The sequence below is a fragment of the Pinus tabuliformis genome, chromosome X (assembly GCF_031772625.1).
Source record: "Pinus tabuliformis cultivar Carrire ecotype Pingquan chromosome X, CPIR1, whole genome shotgun sequence".
NCBI lineage: Eukaryota > Viridiplantae > Streptophyta > Pinopsida > Pinales > Pinaceae > Pinus > Pinus tabuliformis.
This window is the reverse complement of record NC_142308.1, coordinates 1,637,355,258-1,637,370,698: the sequence shown is the minus strand read 5'-3', so window position 1 is coordinate 1,637,370,698 and position 15,441 is coordinate 1,637,355,258. Positions and strand designations below refer to the sequence as shown.

Genomic DNA, 15,441 nt, shown 5'->3' with positions numbered 1-15,441 from the left:
CAAGGATGATGATGAAGAAAATCTGGCCTTAGCAAGTAAGGCAAGGAAAGGGAAGGGGAAGGCTTCCCATTCCAAATCGAATTCTTCTCATGGAGGGAAGAAGGGTGACAAGTCTAAAGTGAGATGCTTTAATTGTCACGAGATGGGACATTATGCGACTAATTGCCTATCGAAGAATTCCAAGAAGGGATCCTCGGAAGGATCGGAAGGTAAGGCATTAGCCTCTCAATTCGAAATGGACTTTACCCTCATCGCATGCATGGTGTCATCGATGATGGGTTGTGTCTGGTATATTGACAGTGGAGCCTCATTCCACATGATCGGTGATAAAAGTTTATTCAGTGCCTTGGAGGAGAAAGACCTCAAGATGCGCATAGAGATGGGTGACGACGTAAAGTATAGTGTTTCAGGAGTGGACACAGTTGCTTTTCAGAGGGAGCATGGAGTTCCTATCACCTTGACAGATGTGAAATATGTGCCTGGACTGAAGAAGAACTTGGTATCGGTCGCGATGTTGGAGGACAAAGGAAAGGTGTTCCTAAGACACATAGTCACGGGTCAGACCAAGAGGATAGGGATTCGGGTGAAGAATCTCTATAAACTAGCGGTAGATGATTGTGCAGCATTGAGTACGAAAGCAAAACTAGTGCAAAGCCAAGACATTGGCAAGTTGTGGCACAGGCGGTTGGGCCATTTGCATCACGGGGTTTGAAGATAATGCAATGGGTATCTATAGGACTTCCCAAAGGTAAACTTGAGCAAGTTGACACATGCAAAGGTTGTACCTTGGGAAAGTACACCAAGTCTTCCTTTCATGATCGAGACAGTCGAGCGAAGGTTATCTTAGAGCGAGTTCATACTGATGTGTGTGGACCATTCTCGACAACATCCACAGCGAAGCAAAGGTATTATTTGATTTTCATTTATGACTATTCTCGTAAATGTTGGATTTATTTCATGCAGAAGAAGGACCAAACCTTCACAAAGTTTTGTGAGTTCAAAGCTTTGGTCGAGAAAGAGTCATGGAAGAAGATCAAGGCCTTGAGAAGCGACAACGGTGGAGAATATGTCTCTCAAGAGTTTAAGGACTTCTATGCAGCGGAAGGAATTAAACGAGAGTTGACGGCACCTCATAACCCACAGCAGAATGGGGTGGTCGAGAGGAAGAATAGAACTATTGTAGGGGCAACACAGGCAATGCTACATGACCAAGGCCTACCACTTCACTTGTGGGCTGAGGCATGCAACACAGCGGTCTATTTGCATAATAGAAGCCTGCATCGCATACTTGGGATGAAGACACCAGAGGAAGCTTTCTCCGGTAAGAGACCAGATGTGGGTCACTTCAAGATCTTTGGCTCATCAGTATATTGTCATGGGACAAAGGATGCACGGAAGAAGCTTGAGCCGACAGCAAAGTTGGGGATACTTGTGGGGTACACTGATACACCTCACAACTATCGGGTGTACTTGCCTACCAGTCGGAGCATAGTGGTTCATAGAGATCTCAAGTTTGACGAGTAGAAGGCCATGCGAGTTTCCCTTGAGAGGGAGCTCCAACTACAGGCTGTGGAGGAACTGTTGGTTCCTAAGGAGGAGGAGCCTCAAGAGCAACCGCATGCAGAGGTTCCAAGAGTGGAGACATCCACTCAACCAGAGTCTTCCAGAGATGGACGGAAGCGCACAAGAGAAGCTGACAAATTGTTGAAGGATGCGAGAGAGAATGTGGGAGCACCATTTTCTCAGCGCAAACAGAGGAGGTCACCTGAGAGGTACACTGGATACATGGCCCGAGGAATGTGTTGAGACCAAGCCATTTTCCTTTCAGGAAGCAGTGCAGCAGCCGATTTGGGTTGATGCTATGGTGGAGGAGTATGACTCCATAGTTCGTAACAATGTTTGGGCAGCAGCTGATTTGGGTTGATGCTATGGTGGAGTATGACTCCATAGTTCGTAACAGTGTTTGGGGCGTGGTTCTGAGACCGAAGAACAAGTCAGTTGTGAGTTCCCATTGGCTTTACAAGGTAAAGCAAGCTATTGATGATGGGAGGATCATGTTGCTACAGTATATTTCGATAGAGGAGCAAGATGCTGACATTTTGACAAAGGCATTGTCAAAGTGTAAATTCAAGTTCCATAGAGACAGGATCGGGTGGCAGATAATCCCTTTCTTGTTGAGAGGGAGTGTTGAAATGTGCCAACAAGAATATTCCAATTTAATTTGTCCTTGAATTAAATTGTGAATTAAATCAAATTCAGTCTTAACGGCGACTTGGAAATAATTAATTAAGTTATTTTGACTTAATTAGTTGGAGAAATTCAAGTTAGAAGTCTTTCTGAAGTCATGCAAGAGTTATCCCTTAAATCAAGGAGATAAGATTGAGTTATATTTGAGTTGTAATTAGTTAACTCAGTTTACTAAGTTAAGTCCAGTTAAATTAGTTCCAAACTGTTTGAGGAACTAATGGTGAGATAATAGTCAGTTGATGCATGCATGCACTCAACTAGTGTACTCCAATTAACTGAAGATTCCCTCATCAAAAACTCATGCATGTCTATTCTGAGAAAGACCCAGTTAAGTTAAATGTCAAGGATAGTGTACTATCAGTTGCATGTGTTTTCTTATAAAGAAAACTCATGCATGCAAAAGGAATCATTCCTTGAGGATTGCGCAGTTCTGACAGTGTGTGAGATCAGTGTTCCACTTGGTTGAAGGTGAATCATCCCAGAGGAATAGCGCAAGGAAATAGGAGCTTGGAGGGCAGAGAGGAAGGCTTGTGAGAAGCCAGGATTGCCTGTGAGCATCTGTGAGGATTGTACTGAGAGCTGGCTAGCTGTGAGAGCTAAGGCATTGTATAATTCTGATATATTTCCACCTTGTATGATAATATAGATAGTGAGGTTTTTAGCTGAGGCTTTCCCCAAAGTATTTTCATGTGTATTGTGCATTGATTCTTCTTCTTCTGATTATATTGTTCAGCTCGATCTTTAAGCTTCCGCAAATTGATAGTAGAAGTAGGTTAAAATATTCTTCTTTGATTTATAGTGCATTATCGGGTTCACCTACATAGCAGATTTTCTACATGGTATCAGACTGGATTTGTAGAAAAAAATTCTACATGGTATCAAAGCGAGATTTGTAGAGAATTTGCAGATTTTCTACAGCGAATGTGGAGAATTTGGAACCTTATGAGCCTTCCACGTCCTACTTGCCATCAAGGACTTAGCACCAGATGCTCAAGTAGAGTTGGAAAAAGAAAATTTTGCAATCAAATTCCAAAACTACAAGACAAGGACAGCATGACCATTAGCAGAATGGGTCAAAATGACGACTTTCAAACAAAGCAAAACAGTAGTCCAAGGGAAAGATAGAGGAAAATTTTCCTCGCATCATTTAGTAAATCTTTTGGGGGCCAAAAGCCTCCCTCCATTGAGAGTTATGATCTAGATTGGATAATGACACAATTTGTCATCTATCTCAGTACTTTCTAGGTGGAAAATTATAGGACTTGCCATGCGGGGCACATTTTAGTGATAGGCTGCAGTTTGGAAAATTACGGTCCATAAAACCTTCCAAAGCCATTTTGAGGCATCAAACGATATTTATTGGAGTTGCAACACCATGAACTGTGCACACACCCTCAAAGTTGATCGACACAATGAAACTTTTCCAACAATGCAAAAATCATCTCAACCAAAGGTTGTATGCAAAATTTATACCTCCTGCAAGTTGACGCACCCTTTTGACCACCATGGTACCAGTGGATGCCATGGCAGCCCCCATTACTCGCACATGTGGGGCTAGCCACATGTGGACTTTCAAGAAGACTTTAGAGGTCCAAAACCTTTTGACTAACCAAGGGTTGAAGAATTCAAAAGCCTAACCCTAGATGGTTATCGGGCTATGTTAAATACCAGACTGCTAGGAGGAGAGGGGGTTCAATTCTTTAGCATTGCACTTATTCCATAGCTAAGCAAAAAGCATCTAGGCATGGTATTTTGAGAGCATAATGGAGGAGGAGGAGGAGAAGGATTCTACAGTAACCATTCAAGCCACAGTGTCAAAGGTAACTCCATAGTGAGTTCCCATTATTTTGTATATGCATTTTTATAATTGGAGCGAAGAGAGAAGAGAATAGGCCTCACCTTTTATCTGGGATTTCTCCTATATTGGGTTTCCCAAGATAAATCTTATGTTTATTGTATGGATGGTGTATTCATGTGCCTATTTTTTCCATTTCTTATATCAGATATTTCATAAATTGAAGCAAAGCTAGTAATTAACTAATTTGGGATCTAAGGAAAATAAGTTTGCATAGAATGTTATAAGAATTGTTGTGATGAATTGTTCCAGTGGAATATCCATAATAGTTTAGAAATTAATGTTGTTCCCTTGCAAGAAACCTTGTGATTTCTAAAGGGGAGATTGTTTTGGCCCATTGTTGTTAATGTTTTAGGCCATCCTTATGGATATGTGGACCTCCATGCTCTATAAGGGAAAGTTTTGCAATAGGTTGGCCACTTGATTCCAACTTCTTTGATGATAGGAGTTTCAATTTCAAGTACGGGTTTACTATTTTATCTCAAATTTCTCCTTGTAGCGATTCCCTAAATGTTGGAATGTTCTTTTTGAAAAATCTTCTGTAATTAATGTTTTATAGCTAAAAAAATACAAGCTTGATCGCTCTCCATGCACAATAAATCCAAAGTTAGGATGGATTTAAGTTGCTTTTAGAGAGAGAGAGAGAGATGTCAACTCCATATTGAGGATGAAAATAATTACACATCTAACTCATACTGAGCAGCATACCATTGAAATGTTTTAACCAAACATAAGAAATCATTTTATTTTCAATTGTTGTGTGTGTATATATATATATACCTCCAAAATTATTTTAAGTCAGCCTAATATGATTCAAGTCGGCTAGGCCCCTTCAAAGGCACCCATTCGACCCCATTTAAATCCTATAAAAAGGAGGCTATCTCTCCTTACTTTGTACATCGATCTATCATCATATGAGCTCTATTTTAGGGAAGGTAGATGGAGAAAAGGAGCATCAAAAATCTGATGGAGGGATTGACATTTGGCTTCGCACTTGATCTTGTCTTGGTTTCTGGTTTGGCTATTATCTTGATATTATTGCTTCTAATGTATTGATGAATCTAGAACTCTCTCTCTCTCTCTCTCATAAGGAAGAATTTATGGGTTTTCCCTTTGTGGGTTTTGCCCAAGCCTCAGAGCTAACTTATGTGTCTCTTGTCTCATTGTTTCATGGTTATTGCCTATTGCTCTTTCATGTTTATTAGTTGAGTTTTTCTTTTGTATAATTGCTTAATGATATTGGAAATGTAATTGATGCTAACTAATAATTAGAAGTAGTTATCATGATGAAGAAAAATTGTCTCTAGCTTGTGTGCCCTAGGAAAATCAACATTTATGGCCAACATTAAGATATTTGTTGTAGAATTTTATTGATTGAATTTTGAGCAATCTGATTTCTTACAAGGAAAATTGTTTCACTTGAAAACTCACATGTTCTCACTGCTATACTAGCTAGAAACTCCCTGCAAAAACCTTGACCCAGCTCCTCCTTGTTTGCGGCCTGCCTGGCCCTCTTTCCTTGCACATGAGATCTCCTATTTCCTAGCACAAATGCCTCCCTATTCTTTAGGACAGACCTCCTAAATCCTAGAGCAAATATGGCTGCAAGAAGGTCTTTCTATCACTGTGTATTGGCTCCTCCAAGGTACGCACTCTCAACAAGAAGCTCTCTCACACAAACTTGTGCAACAACAATAATGATACAATTGTGCCTTTCGTCCTCCTTTTAGAACATGAGATGAGTTTGAATTGTTAACTAAGTCGAACTGACTCTCTAACTCGTCCTAGCCTCAGTTAGAAACTGAAGCTCCCATTCGTACTCTTCTAATTTTGAACTCGTATTTGGAGAACCACATAATTGAGCCTCCAACTATGTGCATGAATAAACTAACTCCACAAACTCGTCCTATCTCCACGAACTCATCCATGCTAAAGGAAGGACTAATCGTGGTCTTTTTTTACTAAGGCACGAGTCAAGAAGACCTTCTCTCGCTATTATTTTCAACACTCCCTCTTAGCGAGGAAGGGATTCTGTACAACTCCCAACTTATCTCTGAAATGGACAAAACTGCTTCTTGCCAATGCCTTGGTCAAGATATTTGTTGTCTGCTCGTCTATTGGAATGTACGATAGCTTCCCTATCCCTTTCTACATATAATCTTTGAGATGATGATACCTGATCTCAATATGCTTTGAGCAATCATGAAACACTGGGTTCTCAGAGAGCTTGATGCAACTCTGATTATCATAGTGTATCACAGTAGGCTCCATCCCCTATCTGAAAAAGTCCCACAAGCAACTTCCTCATCCAAATAGCCTCGCATGCTGCCAAACTGGCAGCCATGTACTCAGCCTCTGCTGAACTGAGTGCAATTGATCTTTGCTCCCTGTTGTACCAGGAAACAGTTGTTGACCCAATGTTGAAGGCACCACCTGAAGTACACTTCTGATCTGTGGAGACCCTACCCAATCTACGTCTGTGAAGCCCTCAAGCCTCACTCCATCAACCTATCTATACCACAATCCATAATATGTTGTGCTTCTAAGATGCCTCAAAACATGTTTTGCAAGAGCCCAGTGAACTCTGGACGATTCCATCATGAACTGACTCAGTTGGTTTACTGCAAAACAAATATTGGGTCGTGAGGTGACCAAATACATCAATGACCTGATGAGCTGCCTATATATTGTAGCATCTACTCGCTCTACTCTGCGAGCATCCACCATCCTCTAGTTTGTGACTAGAGGCATGGCCATGGGCCTACAATCCTGCATACAAAACCTCCTGAGAATCTCCAACGTGTACTTGCCCTGTCCCAAGAAGATCTCACCATCACCCTGCTAAACCTCCAATCCAAGGAAATAGTGCATAAGCCCTATATCCTTCATCTCAAACTCCCTTGCAAGGTACTCCTTGCAATCCTGGATCAAGTTGTCTGCTCCAATCAATATAAGGTCGTCAACATAGAGCACTAGAATGAACAAAAGCCCTCCAACCACAATGTAGTACAGGTTGGGATCTGCCTCACTCTTAGTGAAGCGGCGAACCATGAAGAAAGAAGAAATGATCGAGAATGTATCAACCATTCTCCACTGACCCGAAGTCAGTCTCCAACAACAGAGAGTGTGTCATACCACTCTTAACTGACCCGTAGTCAGTTTCCATTGATCCCAGATCAATATCAACATCCTAGCATAGGGATTACGGTAGTATACGATGCATCCATCGGTAGTACTATGGTCCCCATCCTCATTTCCTAATCATTGGCCAGATGAGAGGTACTTCCCATGAGTCCCAGACTACATGGGTAGGATGTGCCGGTAGGAGAAGGTGAACCATTCATCCTACTCATATGCCATGGGGAGGTTGAACCACTTAGCCTATGCATATGCCACCATGGGGTATCACAGGGGAAGGTGAACCATTGACCCTATACACAGCGCACCACTAGGGGAAGGTGAATCATTCACCCTGTACACAACGCACCACTAGGGGAGGGTGAGTCACCCTATGGTCGCTCATCGCTCCAAGAAGTACCTCAAGCCCCCCGGAGCTCACAAAGCTCACTATCCATCTCATACAGGAGCCTCATAAGAGGGTCTCTCCACGACTCCAAGTCGTTCACGGAAGGTTAAGAATTTGACCTTCCCAAGGGACTTCGTAAGAATATCAACGACCTGCTCATCGGTCCCAATATGATGAAGCCTTATTGCTCCTCACTGTACCGTATCCCAAATAAAGTGATACCTGATATCAATATGCTTGGAGCGATCATGAAACATGAGATTCTCAGAAAGACGAATCCCACTCTGGTTGTCACAGAAGATCACGGTGGTATCCAGCACATGTCCAAATAGCTCACTATAGAGCTTCCTCAACCAGACAGCTTCATAGAAGACCAAACTAGCAGCAATGTATTCAACCTTAGCAGTGCTTAAAGCAACCGACTTTTGCTTCCTGTTCATCCATGATATCGAAGCAGAACCTAGAGAGAAGCAACGTCCAGATGTGCTTTTACAATCCACCACACTGCCAGCCCAATCTGCAACAGAGTAACCATGGAGCCTCACATTCCTGGCAGTGTATCTCAATCCATAAGTGATTGTGCCTCAAAGATATCTCAAGAGATTCTTGGCAGCAATCCAATGTATGTGATGAGGCTCGACCATAAACTGGCTCAATGTATTCACTGCAAAACATATGTCCGAACGGGAGTCCACCAAGAACATCAGGGCCCCTATGAGTTGACGATACTCGGAAGGATTTCCCAAATCGGGCCCAGCAGCACTTCCACATAACTTCTTAAAGTTGAGTTCCATCGGAGTAGTCACGGACTTGCAGTCCACCATCCCAAATCTTTCAAGAATCTTCACAATATATTTTCCTTGAGGAAGGAAAATCTTGCCTGGCTTTTGCCAGACCTTCAACCCTAGGAAGTAATGCATCAGTCCTAGGTCCATCTTGAATTCGGAAGCCAAATCCCTCTTACATTAATGAAAAAGAGGATCTACACCTGTCAGAAAGAGATCGTCCACATAGAGTACCAAGATGAGAGGTCTATCATTCTCAACCTTAAAATAAACGTTTGGATCAGCTTCACTTCTCATAAATCCCAGTTTCATTAGATAGCTATCGATCCTCTCATACCAAGCCCGGGGTGCTTGCTTCAACCCATAGAGGTCTTTCTTCAACCTGCATACATGTCACTGACGATCTTGAACTTTGAACCCCTCAGGTTGTTCTACATAGACTTCCTCATTAAGTGAACCATGCAAGAAGGCAGTCTTGACATCCATCTGATGAAGATTCCATCCTTGCGAGGCAGCAAGGGCTATAATTGAATGGATGGTGGTGTAGCAGGCAACCGGTGCAAATATTTCATCATAATCTACACCTTCCTTTTGAGAGAAGCCTCGAGCAACAAATCTGGCCTTGAACTTTTCAGCACTTCCATCAACTCCATGCTTGATCTTGAAGAGCCATTTCGAGGTGACAACGGATTTGTCCTTGGGTCTAAGGACCACATCCCAGACATCATTCTTCATAATTGACTCATACTCTTCGTTCATTGCATCCTTCCAAACTTGGTGTTTGGCAGCTTCTTCGAATGTGCAAGGCTCAGATTGAACAATGGTGCTCATAGCAGTTAAGTACCCTTGGTACCTATTCGGCTTCTTACTTTCACGAAATGTCCCCCTAGGTGCAACATGTCTCTCGGCATCTTTGAGAGTCTCCCTAAGCCATGAGGGTCTCCTTTTCGAGGAGGAGGGCTCATGAGGGGGTGGATCAATGGGATCCATTGGTCCTTCAGCATCGAGCATCTACTCATCCTGTGATTCTCCCTACTTTCCGGAATCTGCTTCTTTGTCCTTCCTTGGAAGAGGAGGTTATTAATCTTCCCAAGGGCAGCATCCTCATCGAAAGTGGCATCATCAGTCATTCGTATTCGGTTCCATTATCGGTCCTCAATATTTTAATTTTCTTCCCAGTTTGATTTTCGACCAAAGCTTTGAAAGAACAGAACCATGAGAATACTCTGTCCTTCTTCTTCAAGAAATATATCCAAGTCTTGCGAGAGAAATCATTTATAAAGGTTGCATAATATAAGTATCCTCCCAATGAGTTCACGGGCATTGCACTAGATAGATCAGAATGAACCAATTGCAAAATGTCTATGGTCTTGCTATCACTTGAGGAGAATGGTCCCCTTGTAAGTTTTCGCTCGGCACATCCCTGACATACACCTTCATGCTCTATTTTGAATTCAGGCATACCTGTAACCATCTTCATTGCATCGGGTAGAGCCTTATAGTAAAGATGAGCAAACCTCCGATGCCATAGTTCGGATTGAAGAGATGTGTCGCAAGACATAGCTCCCAATGGAATTCCTCCAACTTGATATAAACTGTCAACCCTGAATCCAAGAGTAAATGCTTCTTTGAAATTACTTTTCCATACACGTACCTTTTCCATTGATGAATGCCACCTTGAATCCTTTGTCTTCCATCGCCGAGATAGACACAAGATTCTTCTTTAGATCAGGTACATATAGTACTTCTTGAAGATGAACAGTGTTACCTTGATTCAATTGAAGGGTAACATTCCCAACTCCCTTCACGAGATAGGTAGCATTGTCTCCAAGGATAATTTCCAAAGTTGTATCCTTATTTATCATATTTGAAAGAGCTTCCTTGTACCCGGTGAAGTGCCTTGAGGCACCACTATCAATCAACCAATTTCCCAAAGTATCCAGAGGAGAGGCAGTAGAGAGGGCAGATATAAGATAAAATTCATTTTTCTTAGAATTTACAACATTGGACTCATCATACCTAGAGTTTCTTGATCTTTTAGAAGCTCGATCATTTCCAAGTTGAGTAGCGGAAGCATTTATTTTCCTTTGTTGTTGAACTTACCATTCCTTTGTTTGTTGATGTTGCCCCTGGAATGATCGTGAACATCATCATGAGATGTGTCCCTTCTATTTGGACACTCCTTGGCATAGTGACTAAACTTGTTGCAAACGAAGCATCTTCCCTTCCTTCTATTTTTGAATCTCGGTCTTCCTTGACTTTGACTTCACCTTTCTTGTATTTGGTTTTAGCAGCAGTCGCTGCATTAGAAGGAGGTTCTGAAATCTTTCCCTGCACATAATCCATCACATCTTGTTCTTCTAATGTCAAATCAAGAGACATCTTCCATGCATGATAATCGGACTTATCATGAAACTTATCATCAGACTTGAAGTAGGATGTGGAAGCCATTGAATCTTGTCTTTGATTGGTGATTGCTCCTCTTGGTGATTGCTCTTCTCACTCTTGCTTCGGCTTTGTCTTCACCTCAGCTCCGATACCATGTTAATTTTAGGATAATAATGGTATGTTCTATGCTTAGAGCAATTTTACTTCAATTTTCGTTATTAGCCCAATATCATATCCAGTATAGCAATCACATCAATGATCAACATGATAGTAAAATGCACATAGAACATAAACAATAACAATAAAAGACAAGCCAACGCAAAAGGACACAAGATATGGCACCAGCCAGGGACAAACCCCAATGTGCGAAAACCCTTGATCAATTCTTCTTATAATTCTTCAAAAGTTCAGCAGAGAGTACAATTTACAATATTCACTTGCCCAAACTGATCAGTCAAAACAACAGAAACAGAAAGCCCTAACCAGAAAGTCAACGTTGGTCAACAGGGCTGAAATAGACCTCCAAAACAGATCGGTCAACCTTGGTCAACTTGGCCTCCAACAGCAAGATAATGCAACTCAAAACAGTCCGAAAATAACTAGTCAAATCTGGTCAAGAACAAAAATCAATACAGCAACCTGAATTAGGGTAGTCAACAATGGTCAACGCAGGGGTCAAACTGCCTCGGTTTTTGTGCCCAGAATTGCAGCCTACCCAAACAGAAGTCTCCCTCACAAAACCAAAGTCAAACAGGGTCAACGCTGGTCAAAGTCAGCCTCCTGAAATTTCGGCCTCCTAAAATTTTGGTCTCCTGAAATTTCGGAAATTTCGGCCTCCCAAAATTTTAGTCAAATCTGGTCAACACAATAGCTAGAAAATCAGACCTTCCTTCCCACGTGTGGAGAGAGAGAAAAGCCCAAAAATCTGTACCCAATCAAGATAAGAGAGATGAATGAGAGTGATGCCAAAATGAGGAGGCACCTTGTATTTATATGCAACGTTGAAGGCTGGAGGAGGCTAATTTGATGGTTGGCTGACCTTGACAATTTGTCCATAATCAAAATAAATTCATAATTTCATTTGTACATGTCAGAATGGTATGATCTTTAGATCAATCGTACACCTCTCAGAAAGAGGAATCGAAGAAAAATATTAGTTGCCTCATAAAAGCTGTCCAGAGTGATGTTTGGCCCTAGTTGCCAAATTTAACAAAAAGTCAATCCTTAAGGTATCAAAAATTAAAATACAACCCACTTGTTGTCCACAACACTTAGGGCAACTAGACAGCCACTAACAGGCCTCCAACACACTGTACATAGGTTGCTACATAATTGGTGTTCAATACTCTGAACAACCCTCATCACCTAGCATTCAATCAACATAAAACCTGGAAGCAGAATCACCAACCTGAGATCAAACCTCCGTCTCCTTATGCGACATGCACTTGTGATAGACCATTGACTATCAAAATACAACCCACTTGTTGTGACAAGTCTGCCACTTGTCCACAACACTTAGGGCAAATAGACAGCCACTAACAGGCCTCCAACACACTGTACATAGGTTGCTACATAATTGGTGTTCAATACTCTGAACAGCCCTCATCACCTAGCATTGAATCAACATAAAACTTGGAAGCAGAATCACCAACCTGAGATCAAACCTCCGCCTCCTTATGCGAAATGCACTTGTGATGACCCTTAAATATGTTCCAACTACTCCGATACCATGTAGAATTTCCACAAAATTCCAATCTGCTAATATGAGCAATCTGAAATAAAAATTTCTTCTCACATAAACATAGAATTTCTCTACTGAATTTGCAGCGTAATTAGGAACAGAAATAAAACACAGTCACACAATTCAAGGCACAACTTTTTTTCTTTTTACGAGGGAAGCCAACTAAAAAAACCCTCTGCTTGATGAGAATTTTATTGATAGAAAAACTGAGCAATTGATCTCTTACAAAATACAATTGTTTCAATCTGAAAGACACACTTGTCTTTCCTGCTTGATCTAAGCTTGAAACCCTTGCAAGACTGTTGATCTCTGCTGCCCTCTACCAACCTATGCACAAGCTTCTCTTGCACACTCTTCCTCTCACAAGCTCCACACACAAACTTGTGCTTCCTATTACTTGGTCTAACCAACTCGTGCTAACCAAAAAATGATTAAACTTGTGCCTTCGTTCCTTCTTTTAAAGGCAATTAGAATGGTTAAAATTAGTGAATTTCTAATTAAGGAATTGAATTGGAGCTTTTCTAGTTAACAAAAGTCGACAAAACTAGTTAATTGGATCCTCCTAAATCTTAGGAGGCTAACTCCACTTAAGGTTTCAGTTCCCAATTTAACTCACACTGGAAAATCAAGAACTTGACTTTCAATTACAACACATCAGTTAACTGCCTCATGCACTCCTAATTTTTAGGGAAACTCCTAAATTTTAGGAACTCAACCATGCACAAAAAGGAACTTGACTTTGACTCCTTGAATTACGGCACAAATCAAGGAATCACTTTTCTCGCTAATTTTCAACAAGATAAGCGGCAGAATAATCAGAGAGATAAAAACAGTCACACACAATTAAACACAAACATTTTGCTTAGGAAACCCAACTGGGAAAACCCTCTCCTTGCTGTATAATTTTATTGAAAGAATTTCAAGCAATCATATTTCTTACAGGGCAAACTGTTTCACTTGAAAACTCACACGTTCTCACTGTTATACTAGCTTGAAACTCCTTTGCAAAATCCTTGACCCAACTCCTCCTTGCTTGCAGCCTGCCTGGCCCTCTTTCCTTGCGCACGAGATCGCCTATTTCCTAGCGTAAAGGCTTCCCTATTCTTTAGGACAGACATCCTAAATCCTAGCGCAAATCTGGCTGCAAGAAGGTCTCTCTATCACTGCGTATTGGCTCCTTCAAGGTACACACTCTCAACAAGCTCTCTCACACAAACTCGTGCAACAACAATAGTGATACAATTGTGCCTTTTGTCCTCCTTTTAAGCAATTTGATCATGATATATCTGGCAAGTACAATTTTAGAACATGTGACGAGTTTGACTTGTTAACTGAGTCAAACTGACTCTCTAACTCGTCCTTACCTCAATTAGAAACTGAAGCTTCCATTCGTACTCTTCTAATTTTGAACTCGCACTTGGAGAACCACATAAATGAACCTCCAACTATGCACGAATGAATAAACTAACTCCACGAACTCATCCATGCTAAAGGAAGAACTGATCATGTGTTTCTTGACTAAGGCTCGAGTCAAAAAGACTTTCTCTCTTACTATTTTTAACAAATATTTTTGAAGTGCCACGTGTCAACTGCATGTTGAACACAAAAAAAATTACACATCTCCCTCATAATAAGCTATAGAAAATACCACTCAGTGCAATCATGAATAAGGACAATGTCAGAATCTCCAAGACTAAAACAAATGTCTACAACCCTACTCTCAATCATTCTCATCAAATTATCAATAAAACAAACTTCTAAATGCAGTATACAACATATACCCTGCCTAATTCTAACCATGTGGTGTTATCTTACATTTTGATTCTTTGGGCAAGTCCCAACATACCATGATCGTTGTGTGAATGGGGACAGCCACAAGGGAGTGGTGTCTCCAGCTAACATAATTGTTTATTGGGTAGCTACAAAGGAGTGATGTTTCTTACTAACAAAATGGTTGATTGGTTGCAATGTGAGTATGCATGCTTGCTTGGCTTTTCCCTCCTCGTTTGGGGGAGTTATTATGAGTGTGAAATAACAATCAGATTCACCTATCTTGTGACATCTTGGAATTACCCAAACAACAGGGAGATAGGTGTGTCATCTTGGAATTACCCGGAATTACCCAAACAACAGGGAGATACACCTATCTTGTGGCATCTTGAAATTGTTTATTTCCTATGTTAACAACAGGGCATGGATTCACAGATGAAATCAACCCAGTGTTAATCTCTTTACCACGATTCGATTATTGTCTTGCTATGGACTCCCCCACCCACATCGCATGAATTTCAAAGGGATGAAGCCATCTGCAACTCCCAGGGGATTATAGTGGGACAACCAAGCTATTCTTCAGACCTGGCACGTCAGCCAGATGAAGTCTGCTCCTTGAGGTACAGCAGCTCAGGCATGTTTCTTAATCAACCCTGAGCTATTAAAAAATAAAGAAACAAGTAACAGCAAAAACTAACCTATGCTAGCAGCAGTTCTGACGGTTTCCTATATTTTAGTACCAGATTCAAAAGGAAACACAGTGACCTCGTGATTTCAAACCAGTCAAATAATATGCTATCAAGACCAGGTTTCCCAACCACCTTAGGGTATAAAAATGATATGATTCATTAGAACCCATGACCAAAGGGTTCTAAAGCTAACATCTGAATAAAAATATCACGAATCACAGCCAAAATTTTCGCATTGACCCATTTCATAAAATAAATAAATAAATTCGAAAGAAGATGCATCTGCAATATTTTAAATGCATTTCCGATGTTGCGTATCAAACGAAAAGAATTTGTAGATCGCTGCATAAACCCATTAAAGAACATGATTTAAATTTAGTTTATGGATATTTTAGTGCAATTCAGATAGAGGAATGGAAATAAATCCACTACAGATCACG

General features: G+C 41.1%; 1 protein-coding gene across 6 annotated transcripts in view; it reads right to left on the bottom strand.

The window, feature by feature from the left end:
• Positions 1-15,441, bottom strand: part of LOC149146305 (uncharacterized) — a 93,375-nt gene that overhangs the window by 77,580 nt on the left and 354 nt on the right. The gene's annotated exons all lie outside the window — the stretch shown is intronic.